The 15,471-nt window shown below is 41.4% G+C and overlaps 1 protein-coding gene across 1 annotated transcript in view; it reads right to left on the bottom strand.

The window, feature by feature from the left end:
• LOC117366428 (coagulation factor IX-like) overlaps window positions 1-15,471 on the bottom strand; it is a 128,364-nt gene that overhangs the window by 76,504 nt on the left and 36,389 nt on the right. The gene's annotated exons all lie outside the window — the stretch shown is intronic.

Below are 15,471 nucleotides of genomic sequence, written 5' to 3'. Positions count from 1 at the left end.
GTTCAACTATCATTGGTCTAAAAAAAACAAAACCTCAGGAGTATTGATAGCTAAATTTTTATGTTTAATATAAATTTACCTTTTCAGACCTTTTAAATACATGTGAGCACATTCAATGTAGCTGCAACAGTCCATATTATGGTAAATATATTGGAAACACCAACTTTTGAAGCTTATCATTGTTTCTATGTTTCCATGACCTTTTTTCAATAGTAAATGTGATGTTGTCCTGGGTATACATATTAAAAATCTCCATTCTCTGATACAATCAGTTCATGCGATTTAAATTTCCCAAGGAGGCTTCTTAAGAGTTTCAGGCTGCATACTCTAGTTATTTTTAATATAAGTGTGAAGTAAGTGAATGTAAGAAATAGAAACATGATGGCAGATAAAGGCCAAATGGCCCATCCAATCTGCCCATCCATAGTAAGCATTATCTCTTCCCTTTTCTAAGTGATCCCACACGCCTATGTCTTGCTTTCTTGAATTCAATAGAAACATAGAAACAGGATGGCAGTCTGCCCATCCGCAGTAACCATTATCTACCTCTCTCTAAGAGATCCCATGTGCCAATTTCCGGGGCACAGACTTCACACGCATGGGAGATTTCATCCATCAGATGCTGCAGGACCAAGCGGAGACTGATGATGTAGAAGCTAAGTGGTTAACACTGAAATCAACCATACATGAAGCAACTAGCCGCTTCATAAAATCAGTAAATAAACGACAAAGAAACAATAAACCCCAATGGTTCACCGCGGAGATCTCGCACCTCATTAAGGAGAAGAAAAAAGCGTTTCTCTCCTACAAGCGCACGGAGAAAAGAGAGGCAAAAGTAGAATATAGGACCAGGTCTACAGCGGTCAAAATGGCAGTTAGGGAGGCAAAACTTCGAGTGGAAGAAATTCTGGCAAAAAACATTAAAAAGGGGGACAAATCCTTCTTCAGGTATATTAGTGACAGAAAAAGGAACACAGGCGTGATAGTACGCCTTAGAAGACCGGACGGAAGTTATGTGGAAGCAGATTCCGATAAAGCCGAACTACTGAATGAATACTTCTGCTCAGTCTTCACCTGTGAGGCACCGGGACACGGTCCGCAGTTGAAGGCAACACAAAGCACAGAAGATCCGTTTCAGAATTTTGAGTTCACACCAGGTGAAGTTTACAGTGAACTGGCAAGACTCAAGGTGAACAAAGCCATGGGACCAGACAATTTGCACCCAAGAGTGCTCAGAGAATTGAGCGATGTCCTGGCGAAACCGTTGGCTGAGCTATTCAATCTCTCCAAGGGGAAAGTTCCCCTGGACTGGAAATTAGCTAATGTCGTTCCTCTGCATAAAAAGGGTTGCAGGGCAGAGGCTGCGAATTATAGACCGGTGAGTCTCACATCAATAGTGTGCAAGCTCATGGAAACACTAATTAAAAGCAAATTGGACATGATCTTGAATGAAGGGAATCTTTGGGATCCCAGTCAGCATGGATTCACCAAGGGTAGGTCCTGCCAATCCAATCTCATCAGCTTCTTTGACTGGGTAACAAGAAAGTTGGACTTGGGAGAGTCTTTGGACGTCGTGTACCTGGACTTCAGTAAAGCTTTTGACAGTGTCCCACACCGCAGGCTGCTAAGCAAGATGGAATCGATGGGGTTAGGAGAGACACTAACTGCATGGGTCAATGATTGGCTGAGTGGCAGACTTCAGAGGGTGGTGGTTAATGGTACCCTCTCTAAAACATCGGAGGTGACCAGTGGAGTGCCGCAGGGCTCGGTCCTGGGTCCACTCCTTTTCAACATATTCATAGGGGATCTGACTCAAGGGCTTCAGGTAAAATAACACTATTCGCCGATAACGCCAAACTATGTAATATAGTAAGTGAATGCAGTTTACAGAATTATATGGCGCAGGACCTGCTTACATTGGAAAGTTGGTCCTCAACCTGGCAGCTAGGCTTCAATGCTAAGAAATGTAAGGTCATGCACCTCGGAAGCGGAAATCCATGCAGGACGTACTTCTTGAACGGAGAAACTTTAACTAGGACTTTCAGCAGAACGAGATTTAGGAGTAATCATCAGTGCAGACATGAAAACTGCCAATCAAGTGGAGAAGGCTTCATCTAAGGCAAGGCAGATATTGGGTTGTATCAATAGAAGTTTCGTCAACCGAAAGCCTGAAGTCATAATGCCGTTGTACAGGGCTATGGTGAGACCTCATCTGGAGTACTGTGTGCAATTCTGGAGGCCACATTACAGTAAAGATGTGCGCAGAATTGAATCGGTTCAACGGACGGCCACCAGGATGATCTCAGGGCTCAAGGGTCTCTAGTACGAAGAGAGACTGAACAAATTGCAGCTCTACACTCTCGAGGAACGTAGGGAGAGGGGAGACATGATCGAAACATTAAGTACCTCACGGGACGTGTCGAAGTGGAAGATGATATTTTCTTTCTCAAGGGACCCTCGGCCACAAGAGGGCACCCGCTCAAACTGAGGGGCGGAAAATTTCATGGCGACACCAGAAAGTATTTCTTCACAGAGAGAGTGGTTGATCATTGGAACAAGCTTCCAGTGCAGGTGATTGAGGCAGACAGCGTGCCAGACTTTAAGAATAAATGGGATACCCATGTGGGATCCCTACGAGGGTCAAGATAAGGAAATTGGGTCATTAGGGCATAGACAGGGGGTGGGTAAGCAGAGTGGGCAGACTTGATGGGCTGTAGCCCTTTTCTGCCGTCATCTTCTATGTTTCTATCCCAGGCTTTCTTGAATTCAGAGATAGTCTCTGCTTCTACCACCTCTTTGGGTTCTACCACCCTTTCTGTAAAAAAGTATTTCCGTAGATTACTCCTGAGCCTATCACCTCTTAACTTCATCCTATGCCCTCTCATTCCAGAGATTCCTTTCAAATGAAAGACTCGATTCATGCGCACTTACATCATGCAGGTATTTAAACATCTCTATCATATCTCCACTCTCTTGCCTTTCTTCCAAAGTATACAGATTGGGATCTTTAAGTCTGTCCCCTTTACGCCTTATGACAAAGACCACACACTATTTTAATAGTCTTTCTCTTGACCAACTCCATTCTTTTTATATCTTTTTGAAGGTGCGGCCTTCAGAATTATAGACTATTATAGACCAAAGCATCAATACCTCCTTTTTTCTACTGGCCATACCTCTCCCTATGCAACCTAGCATCCTTCTAGCTTTCGCCATCACCTTTTCAACTTGTTTGGCCACCTTAAGATCATCACATACAATCACACCCAAGTCTTGCTCTTCTATCGTGCTCTTCACCCCCTAAACTGTACCGTTCACTTGGGTTTTTGCAGCCCAAATGCATGACCTTGCATTTCTTAGCATTAAATTTTAGCTGCCAAATTTTAGACCATTCCTCAAGCTTCACCAGGTCTTTCTTCATGTTATTCACACCATCCTGGGTGTCTACTCTATTGCAGATTTTGGTATCATCTGCAAAGAGGCAAATCTTACCCAACAGCCCTTCAAAAATATTGTTTATAAAAATGTTAAAAAAAAACAGGCCCAAGAACAGAAGGTACACCACTGGTAACATCACTTTCCTCAGAGTGATCTCCATTGATCACTACCTTCTGTTGCCTTACACTCAACTAGTTCATGACCTAGCCTGTCACTTTGGGACCCATACTGGGGGCACTCAGTTTATTTATTATACGTCTGTGTGGAACAATGTCAAAGGCTTTCCTAAAATCTAAATACACCACATCTCGCGTACTCTTTCTATCGAATTCTCTAGTCACCAGTCAAATTAGATTTGTCTGACAAGACCTACATCTAGTGAATCCATGTTGCCTCCAGTCCTATAATTCACAGGATTCCAGAAACTTCACCATTCTTGTTTTAAAAGCATTTTCAATAATTTGCTTACCACAGAAGTCAGACTTACCTATCTATTCCCTATTTCTTTCCTACTTCCACTTTTGTGGAGAGGGACCACATCTGCCCTTCTCCAGTACTCCAGTACCACACCCAACTCTAGAGACTCATTGAAAAGGTCAGTCAGTGAAACCACCAGACCTTCCCTAAGTTCCTTCAGTTTTCTATAGGTAGACTTATATGATGATTGAATTGAATTATGAACATATATGAAAAAAGTGCAAATTGACAGTAGCCAGGGTTGAAGTTGTCATGATTGGCTCTATTGCTCATAATTGTCAAACTTGTGCTATCATACAGTATCTCCCCATTCCTTCTAGGAATATTTAGTAAGTTTAGATCTTTAAGTGTTTCCTCTTTTACTGTATGATAAAGATCATTGATCATTTTAGTAGAAGCTCTCTGGACCAACTGCATTCTTGGAATGTGAGGTTGCACATAGTACTCCAATAATAATGTCACAATATCCTTGAAAGAAAAGGATTTCATTTTAAAAATTTCACATATACTTTTCACATGCATAAAAAGACATATGGATACAGGGATACAGAAGTACTTGTGTTCTCCTCTGCCTGCATTTTCACTGGGAATTCCACATGGAATCAGAAAATTAGCTAATTACAAAAAGGTCTCAGTGAAACATATGCTACAGATTGTGATTAAGAGAGGAAAAGAGTCTCAGAAACCTGCTCAGATAATTATTCAGATTGGAGTTGTATAGATTACTGATTTCAGTCACAGACCCTGGAAAAACCTCTCACAAACATACATAATCTAACCATGCCTGATCCATATACTATTAAAGTTTAAATTTTGATCAGCAAAAACAAGTCAAGGGGTAGCAGACAGAGCACAAGTAAATTGTCTCTGTGGAAAGGGTGTACTGAATCATAGCAGTGGCTCTAGCAGAAGGTGAGTGAACCTGTCAACCATCAGGAAGTTGCTGTCACACGACAATCCAGCTGCCACTGCTGGACACTGGAGCACTGGAGGACTGGAGGGTAGTTTTCTCCTCCATTCCAGCCTCCAACCAAGCAGCCTAGCTAGCTCAGCCACACTGCATCATGACCCACAGTAGCACTGGTAACCCTTTTTAAATCCCTACCTGCCAGGTTGCCTTCTTTCCCACCCCCTAAGGAATTACATCATGTGCAGCCACCATACCATTAGAAGGAGCATGGCTGGCCCATGGTCCATATATTTTATTTACAGTATCATATGCCGTTAAAGCCAAAGCAGCTTACAATGAAAGCACCATAAATATTAAATTCCCCACATCCCTACCAACCCTTACAACTACATTAAGAGGAGACTGATATAATCCCAGCAAATGACAACAACAATTTGCACATATATGAAAAAACATTTCAAATAAATAAGCTTTTAGAATTTGTTTTAAATTGTTGTAGTGAGGTACAAAAGCAAACATACCCTGATAAACTATTCCAAAGCCGTGGGCCCACTATGGAAAAGATGCAAGAGATGATATCAGAGTAATGGCCCTTATAAAGATTTGGTACTACCACTTACTGGGTTACTGCAGATTAGAGAATGACATGGGGGAAAAATGTGTCCTGGTCCCCGCCCCATGCCCTATCCCTGTGAGCTTGGTCCCCATCCTTGCCCCGTCCCAATGAACTTGGTCCTCATCCACACAAACTGTCTGATCCCATTCGCACAAGCCTCAAATAATTATGATTTTATATTGAACTTATTTTATTAAAGTATAAAAAGAAACAATATTCTGTACAATTATCATTTTACAAACACAAATAATTCAGAGCAAGAATCAACAAAACCTGTTTTCCCTCCCCTCTTCTTCACAAATATCTCCTCCACTATTGAGAAAACTGAATAAGCCAAATTACTACAGAATGCTACACAGAAAAATCATGCTAACAGAATACCACAGTCACACATGACAGGAATAGTGTTAGGAGAGTGCAACTGCTCCCTGGTCAGAGAGCCCTAAGCTAGCCGGAATCTAAAAAAGCATGGCCTGGGCTTTGTGGTCCCCAGTTATGTCTAACACTAGCTCTAGCAGGTTACATATTTCAAATCTGATATATTCTAATCACAAGATAGAAAATGCAATTATTTTTTCTACCTTTTGTTGTCTCATCATTTTATTCTTGAAATCATGATGGTCTCCGGCACTAGTCTCTGTTTTCTTTTGTCTTCTCTTAACTCACTTGCCAGGGTCTCCTGACCATTTGACATTTCTTCTTTCTCCATGCTCACCATCCGTCTTCTACTGTATCTCTGTGTATGTATTGTTCCCCTATGTTCAGCATCTCCCATCTCTATGTCCCTTTCTAGTATTTCCCCTGTGCCCATCTCCCTGCCTTCATCATCTCACCATTCGATGAGCCCCTCCCACTATGTACAGTATCATTATGCTGCCCCTGTCCAGCATCTTCCTTCTGCGTTCTTATTCTTCCCCATGTTTAGCCATATTTTCTCTGTGTCCATATATCCTCCCATGTCTAACATTACCCCTCTGTGTCCATATACCATCCTCATGCAGCATTCCCCTTTCTGTCCCTGTTTCTATGCTCCCATCCATGCCCACCATCTCCCCTCTTTTTGTATATCTCCCTGTGTCCAGCTTCTCCCCCCTCTCTTACCCCCTTACACCAATGTGTGTCTCACACCCTCTCTTTCCTCCCTCCCTCTGCTATGTTCAATATTTCACTCACTCTTGCTTCATCCTCTTGGTTCAGCTTTTCTCTTTCCCTTCTTTCTCTTCTTCCATGCAGGTCCTGCACCTCTCTCCCTTCCCTCTAGCCCCCTTCCCATTGGTCCAATACTTTTATCCCCTCCCTTCAGCACCCAGGTGTGGGTCTGGCACATCTCCCTTCCCTCTAGCTCCAGTCCACCCACTTAGCAAATATCTAAGTGGCTTACAATTGTAAAATATAAATTATTGGGATATACAAACTATAAGCATTACAAGACACATATTTACATAATATAAACACTCAATTGATATTAAGAGACTGGCAATGCTTACGAGGAGTTAGAAGAAAGAATTACAATATTAGTAACATAGTAACATAGTAGATGACGGCAGATAAAGACCCGAATGGTCCATCCAGTCTGCCCAACCTGATTCAATTTAAATTTTTTTTTTTTTTTCTTCTTAGCTATTTCTGGGCGAGAATCCAAAGCTTTACCCGGTACTGTGCTTGGGTTCCAACTGCCGAAATCTCTGTTAAGACTTACTCCAGCCCATCTACACCCTCCCAGCCATTGAAGCCCTCCCCTGCCCATCCTCCTCCAAACAGCCATACACAGACGCAGACCGTACAAGTCTGCCCAGTAACTGGCCTAGTTCAATCTTTAATATTATTTTCTGATTCTAAATCTTCTGTGTTCATCCCACGCTTCTTTGAACTCAGTCACAGTTTTACTCTCCACCACCTCTCTCGGGAGCGCATTCCAGGCATCCACCACCCTCTCCGTAAAGTAGAATTTCCTAACATTGCCCCTGAATCTACCACCCCTCAACCTCAAATTATGTCCTCTGGTTTTACCATTTTCCTTTCTCTGGAAAAGATTTTGTTCTACGTTAATACCCTTTAAGTATTTGAACGTCTGACTCATATCTCCCCTGTCTCTCCTTTCCTCTAGGGTATACATATTCAGGGCTTCCAGTCTCTCCTCATACGTCTTCTGGCGCAAGCCTCCTATCATTTTCGTCGCCCTCCTCTGGACCGCCTCAAGTCTTCTTACGTCTTTCGCCAGATACGGTCTGCAAAACTGAACACAATACTCCAAGCGGGGCCTCACCAATGACCTGTACAGGGGCATCAACACCTTCTTCCTTCTACTGACTACGCCTCTCTTTATACAGCCCAGAATCCTTCTGGCAGCAGCCACTGCCTTGTCACACTGTTTTTTTGCCTTTAGATCTTCGGACACTATCACCCCAAGGTCCCTCTCCCCGTCCGTGCATATCAGCTTCTCTCCTCCCAGCATATACGGTTCCTTCCTATTATTAATCCCCAAATGCATTACTCTGCATTTCTTTGCATTGAATTTTAGTTGCCAGGCATTAGACCATTCCTCTAACTTTTGCAGATCCTTTTTCATATTTTCCACTCCATCTTCGGTGTCTACTCTGTTACAAATCTTGGTATCATCTGCAAAAAGGCACACTTTTCCTTCTAACCCTTCAGCAATGTCACTCACATACATATTGAACAGGATTGGCCCCAGCACCGAACCCTGAGGGACTCCACTAGTCACCTTTCCTTCCTTCGAGCGACTTCCATTAACCACCACCCTCTGGCGTCTGTCCGACAGCCAGTTTCTGACCCAGTTCACCACTTTGGGTCCTAACTTCAGCCCTTCAAGTTTGTTCAACAGCCTCCTATGAGGAACTGTATCAAAGGCTTTGCTGAAATCCAAGTAAATTACATCTAGCATATGTCCTCGATCCAGCTCTCTGGTCACCCAATCAAAAAATTCAATCAGGTTCATTTGGCACGATTTACCTTTTGTAAAGCCATGTTGCCTCGGATCCTGTAACCCATTAGATTCAAGGAAATACACTATCCTTTCTTTCAGCAACACTTCCATTATTTTTCCAACAACTGAAGTGAGGCTCACCGGCCTGTAGTTTCCTGCTTCATCCCTGTGACCACTTGTATGAATAGGGACCACATCCGCTCTCCTCCAATCCCTAGGAATCACTCCCGTCTCCAGAGATTTGTTGAACAAGTCTTTAATAGGACTCGCCAGAACCTCTCTGAGCTCCCTTAGTATCCTGGGATGGATCCCATCTGGTCCCATCGCTTTGTCCACCTTCAGTTTTTCAAGTTGCTCATAAACACCCTCCTCCGTGAACGGCGCAGAATCTACTCCATTTTCTCATGTAACTTTGCCAGACAATCTCGGTCCTTCTCCAGGATTTTCTTCTGTGAACACAGAACAGAAGTATTTGTTTAGCACATTTGCTTTCTCCTCATCACTCTCCACATATTTGTTCCCAGCATCTTTTAGCCTAGCAATTCCATTTTTTATCTTCCTCCTTTCACTAATATATCTGAAAAAAATTTTATCTCCCTTTTTTACATTTTTAGCCATTTGTTCTTCCACCTGTGCCTTCGCCAAATGTATCTCTCTCTTGGCTTCTTTCAGTTTCACCCTGTAGTCCTTTCTGCTCTCCTCTTCTTGGGTTTTTTTATATTTCTTGAACGCCAACTCTTTCGCTTTTATTTTCTCAGCCACTAGGTTGGAGAACCATATCGGCTTCCTTTTTCTCTTGTTTTTATTGATTTTCTTCACATAAAGGTCCGTAGCCATTTTTATCGCTCCTTTCAGCTTAGACCACTGTCTTTCCACTTCTCTTATGTCCTCCCATCCTAACAGCTCTTTCTTCAGGTACTTTCCCATTGCATTAAAGTCCGTACGTTTGAAATCTAGGACTTTAAGTATCGTGCGGCCGCTCTCCACTTTAGCCGTTATATCAAACCAAACCGTTTGATGATCGCTACTACCCAGGTGAGCACCCACTCAAACATTAGAGATACTCTCTCCATTTGTGAGGACCAGATCCAATATTGCTTTTTCCCTTGTGGGTTCCGTCACCATTTGTCTGAGCAGAGCCTCTTGAAAGGCATCCACAATCTCCCTACTTCTTTCCGATTCCGCAGACGGAACATTCCAGTCCGCATCCGGCAGGTTGAAATCTCCCAACAGCAGAACCTCCTCTTTCCTTCCAAACTTTTGGATATCCACAATCAATTTGATGTGATTGAGTCGGAGGTCTGTAGACTACACCCACGTAGATAGAAGTTCCATCTTCTCTTTTCAGAGCAATCCATATCGCTTCTTCCTCTCCCCAGGTCCCTTGCATTTCGGTCGCTTGGATATTGATCTTTACATAGAGAGCTACTCCTCCACCTTTATGACCATCTCTGTCCTTCCTAAAAAGATTATATCCCGGTATGTTTGCATCCCATCCATGTGATTCACTGAACCATGTCTCTGTGATAGCAACAATATCTAGATCTGCCTCTAATATCAGGGCTTGCAGATCATGAACTTTGTTGCTTAGACTGCGAGCATTTGTGGTCATCGCTTTCCAGCTATTTTTCAGCGATAATCTCCTTTTTCATATGGATTTTTGTGTCGTTTCACTTTCCGTTGCAATACTAAGAAATGAGTTGCTGATATTGCTTATGTTGCAGCCTTTACTACTATCACATCTTTTCTTTTGCCGGGGGTGGTCTCTATAATTGTCCTTCGTACATACACCACCCCCACCTTCTAGTTTAAATGCCTAGAAAAATATTGTCTAAATTTCTCTGCAAGGTTTCTTTTTCCTGCTGTAGTAATATGTAGCCCATCAGTGCAATATAGCTTCTTGTCCTTCCATGTATTTCCCCATCCTCCTATGTACATGAAGCCTTCTTGATGACACCAGGCTCTGAGCCATCTATTAAAGTCCTCTGTGTTTTACACTCTTTGCTCTCCTTTTCCATATGCAGGCAGTATTTCAGAAAAAGCTAAAGTCTTTACAAAAGGTTTCACGCCCTCACCAAGCTCCCAAAAAGCTTTCTGTGCTGCAAGTGTGGAGTTGTTGGCCAGGTCATTTGTTCCCAGATGGATAACAACATCAGTGTTAAAATCCTTAGTTTCTTCCTTAATTATAGTCAGTATTTGCCTGGAACTCCTGGTAGCTGAGGATCCTGGAAGACATTTCACTATTTTGGTCTCCTCGCCCTGTGTTCCAAGGTTAATGCCTCTGATGATGGAATCCCCCAACAGTAATAGTTTTCTGTTTTTGGCTTTTTTATTTGTACTTAGGGTGCGCTTGTTCTCTTGAGTTACCTTCATTGGTTCCAGTCCCACCTCCCTTCTGTTTTCCTGAGTATCGCAGTGCACTAGTGGAGCGTAGGAATTCTGTAGAGGTAATATTAGTGAAGGTGGATGTTTCTGTGTTACATGTCGCAGTCTTCCTGAGCCTACTGTGACCCATTTATTCCTGGGCTGTTTTATTCTTTGAGGTAGAGGTGGTAAGTTGGTATGATTTTGTGGAGTGATGGAAGCTGCTTTAATTGTATTCAATTCCTGTTTAAGTTTGCAGAGCTCCTCCTTAATACTGGCAAGTTGAAGACAGATGGGGCAAGCCTTAAGCCTCCAAATAGTATGTCTTGGAATTAAAGCACCACAGTGATTGCATAGAATAAAAGTCATTTTGATTGGTTGTGAAGTGACTTGATTTGAGTAGTCCTGATTATATGGGTCTCTATATATGAATGGTGGTCCCTGGGGTTGGTGGGACTATAAGTAAGACTACAAGTAAGGCAGAAATATAAGCTCTATACCACCTAAAACACAGTATTTTAAACAAAAATGCAGGTTCTATCAGTGCTACCCTAAAACACAGGATTTATAACAGGATTTTCCCTACTTTAGTCACCCTGAGCCACGAAATATAGGCTCTATACCACCTAAAACACAGTATTTAAAACAAAAATGCAGAAAGAGGAAATAAGATTTAACAGAGGAAAGAGAAGGATTTATTTTTTTGTGCTTTTTTATATTTTTTTTTTAGTAAGAAACAGGGAGGAGAAGAGAAATTAAGCAGATATAATGCTGAAAACCAGTGAAAAGAGCAGAATATGAAATGCTGAGTAACTTAGCTCTTAGAAGTTCACAGGGCAGCCTTGTTTCAGCAATGTCCCAAAGATAATGCAATTAACCTTAGAAGTAAAACAGAGCCCCTCCCTTCTCCACCTAATCAGACACAATGGCTAAAAACTAGTGAGTCAGAAATATAGGCTCTATACCACCTAAAACACAGTATTTTAAACAAAAATGCAGGTTCTATCAGTGCTACCCTAAAACACAGGATTTATAACAAGATTTTCCCTACTTTAGTCACCCTGAGCCACAGGCACCAGAAATATAGACTCTATACCACCTAAAACCCAGTATTTTAAACAAAAATGCAGGTTCTATCAGTGCTACCCTAGGTTTTGCCGGAAGTTACATCGGAAGGAGGGGCTCAGCCAGAAGAAGGAGCCAGAGCAAGCTTTGTCCACAAAGCTTCTAAGAAGCTGGTAGGCCTTGGGCGGGAGGCACAAAAGGGCCGACTCAGGGGAGTCGCAGGGTTTTTTTTTTTCCTTCTGCCGGCTTTGACCCGTTATGGCGGGGGGCTGTTGGACTCACAATAAGAAGGGAGGGACGGGGCTGCTGGATTTGTGAGGGGGGCTGCTGCTGGACCCACGATCGCGAGAGGGACTGCTTGGCCAGGAGGGGTGGGTAGGGAGGCAACTTGCGGCAGATCCTTTACTGTGGGGACCAAACCATTTACCACTCTACGAAGTGGTAAAAAGTCTTGTTTCCGTACCCACAACATACGGCCAATTTTTTATTCCATTCCAGTGGGTTTACCACAGCTAGCCTCGGGAAACAGTCCCCGTGTCATTCTCTACTCCAAATCTTAATTCTTGGACTGACTCATATAGCTGAATTGTGAACTAAAGACATGTAGGCGCTAACATAAAAAAGCATTGGAAAAGCTGTCTTTGAATTGTATCTGAAAAGCCACTGGCAAACAATGAAGTTGGTAAAATTTTAGTAAAATGTGATCAAACCGATTCCCTACCAAAATAATTTGTGCCATCAAATTCTGAATTATCTGAAGTGCTTTCAGTTTCATTTTTCCATCTCCTAAATACAGTAACTTGGTTTGCAAGTGTTTTGCAAGACAAGACAAGCAAAACATTGTATTAAATTTTAACCTGATAAACAAGCAATGTCTTGCAATATAAGTACATACAGTATATACACATCACAATTGAGCCGATGGTTCTTCTCTCTCTGATACTGCAGGAGTGTAGTGACTGTTGTAAATGAATGAGGTCTTGCAATACAAGTACGTATAGTATTTTGTATTAAAATTTTTGGGTTGTGGAACGAATCATCTGAGTTTCCATTATTTCTTATGGGGAAATTTGCTTTGATATATGAGTGTTTTGGATTACAAGCATGTTTTCAGAATGAATTATATTCGTTAACCAAGGTTTTACTGTACAGCATGTTACAAAAGTCTAATCTACTATGTATTAGCGCTTGAACCTCTAATCTAAAATCAAAAGTAGAAAGGGCTTTTTTAAAAAATATGTTTTTATTGAGAATGGCAAACAGTCCAGACAGGCAAGTACAATCACAAAGTAACAATAACAGTATAGGAAAAGCAAGAAGAGCAACAATAAAATCAAGCAGGTACAAGCCTCCTCAAGACAGGGAAGTCCAGCAAGAGGCAGATCAGTGTCCAGCAAAAGAAAAACAGCAGGGCAGTCCCGTCCCTCAAAGCCTACGACAGGTACATAAGCCAATCTAGACCATGAGCCATAACGTTTTTTTTTTATATAAGAAAAGCCCATCAACACACAGCCAAATAAACAGTAAGCCAGACACCCCACTTCTCACAACAAACACACTACAATGACACTACAACCAACGCAACAAGTAATCAGCATTCTAAGATGGTAGAACGAGGAACACACAACTTGTGCTATCTGATTCTTCAAAGATAGTTCAGAGTCAGTTCAAACACCTAAGTTCCTAACAACCTATTTTACTTCAAGTTTCTCCCCAGTAAATTCACACATTAAATCTTTCCATGGAGACACATTGCTTCCAATCACCAAAATTTCAGTCTTCATCACATTCAATTTTAACTCATTTTCTCTTATCCATTCCTCAATAATATGTAGACGAGCTGCAACATCATGATAGAGATGTTTAAATACCTACGTAATGTAAATGCGCATGAGTAGAGTCTCTTTTTTTTTTTTTTAATCTCTGCAATGAGAGGGCATAGGATGAAGTTAAGAGGCAATAGGCTCCGGAGTAATCTAAGGAAATACTTTTTTACAGAAAGTTTGGTAGATGCATGGAACAGTCTCCCAGAAGAGGTGGTGGAGACAGAGACTATGTCTGAATTCAAAAGGGCCTGGGATAGGCACATGGGATCTCTTGGAGAGAGAAAAAGATAATGGTTACTGCGGATGGGCAGACTAGATGGGCCATTTGGCCTTTATCTGCCACCATGTTTCTATGTTTCTATCAACACCTTTTGTAATAGGAAAATAAAATTGAACATCGTCGTCCCAAATTCGATGCCCAAGTCCCAAATTAGTAAGCTGTCTCCCCAGAGGAGCCATGCACAAGTTGAATAACAATGCAGACAAAGCAGAACCCTGTAGGACACCTCGCATGATGGAATAAACATTTGAGACCACACACCCTACCTTAACTTGCAGTGTTTGCCCAGTTAAATACAATTTAAACCAAGATAAAACAGGAAATCAATACTCACATTGTCAAATGTCAATGACACATCCAGTAGTAGTAGACAGTATGTTTGCTTACTATCCATGTAAACACCAAAAAGTCCAACAGGACAGGAGAACCCATGGGTATAAAACAGTACAAAAGGAAGTGGGAACGTACAATGAGCACTCCACTGAAGATCACTGATGTAAAACCAGCTTGTTTATTTCATAAAAGGACACAAGCAGAAGCTACAAATCTTACAAAATACAGCAATAAAAGTAATTACTAAAAGAAAAAAATTCGACCATGTGACTCCCCTTCTGAAGGAAAAGCATTAGTTACCTGTTAACCATAGAATCACATATAAAATAACATTACTTTCACACAAAATTTTAACGAACAAAGCTCCTGCATTTTTAGAAAGACTCTTAATCCCTCATAATACTATAAAATCTTTAAGATCGGAAGAAAAATCACTCCTCCTAGTCCCCTCATTAAGAGTCATCTATTCTAGGAGAGACACGATCTTTTCCGTCACGGCCACCCAAATCTGGAATTCGCTCCCAACTAATATAAGGGAAGAAAAATTACTTGGCAAGTTCAAAAGTCTCCTGAAAAGCTGGCTTTTTAAGGATGCTTTTAACTGAGATATGCTTATTTTATATCCCCAGGATACTCATTAGAGTAAGGTCGTTAACCGAAAATTGAGTGGGTAACCTTTCCCCCATCCTTTTGTTTCATTACCTTGCCTTTTTTTATTTGATTTACAAATTGTATTTAATCCTTTTTTTATTTTTCCTTTTTTATGTTTGTCTGGTACACAGGTGTGTAAATTGTCTTGTTTGAGTAATGTGTTTTTTTCTTTTTTTACCCAAATTTTACTAGTACTTGTAAATCGCATTGAATTAAGATTTTGCGTTGAAATCAAAACTTTATTAAACTTGGAAACTAAAGTATCCAACAACTTAATATGATAAGTATTATGATCATCACTATCATAAGTATGCCTTCATCTCTTCAGTTCCCTTTTCACTATCCATAAACCCTCATTAAACCCTAGATGACCATCATTCTTGCGAGAAAGTCTAATTACTTGTTATGGAGCTACCTTATCTAATGCTGTTTTTAATGAGGAGTACCAGCAAGCTACATCTTGCTTCAAAACAGCAGCATCCTGTAACTGAGCACCAATTTTCCAGTGCTCTTTTAAATCCAAAAAAATGATCCAAAAATGGAGTTCTTGGTTTATATTCAAGTCAC

This window comes from Geotrypetes seraphini, chromosome 9 (assembly GCF_902459505.1).
Source record: "Geotrypetes seraphini chromosome 9, aGeoSer1.1, whole genome shotgun sequence".
NCBI lineage: Eukaryota > Metazoa > Chordata > Amphibia > Gymnophiona > Dermophiidae > Geotrypetes > Geotrypetes seraphini.
Note: the sequence above shows the minus strand (reverse complement) of the source record. Positions and strands in the feature narration are given on the sequence as shown.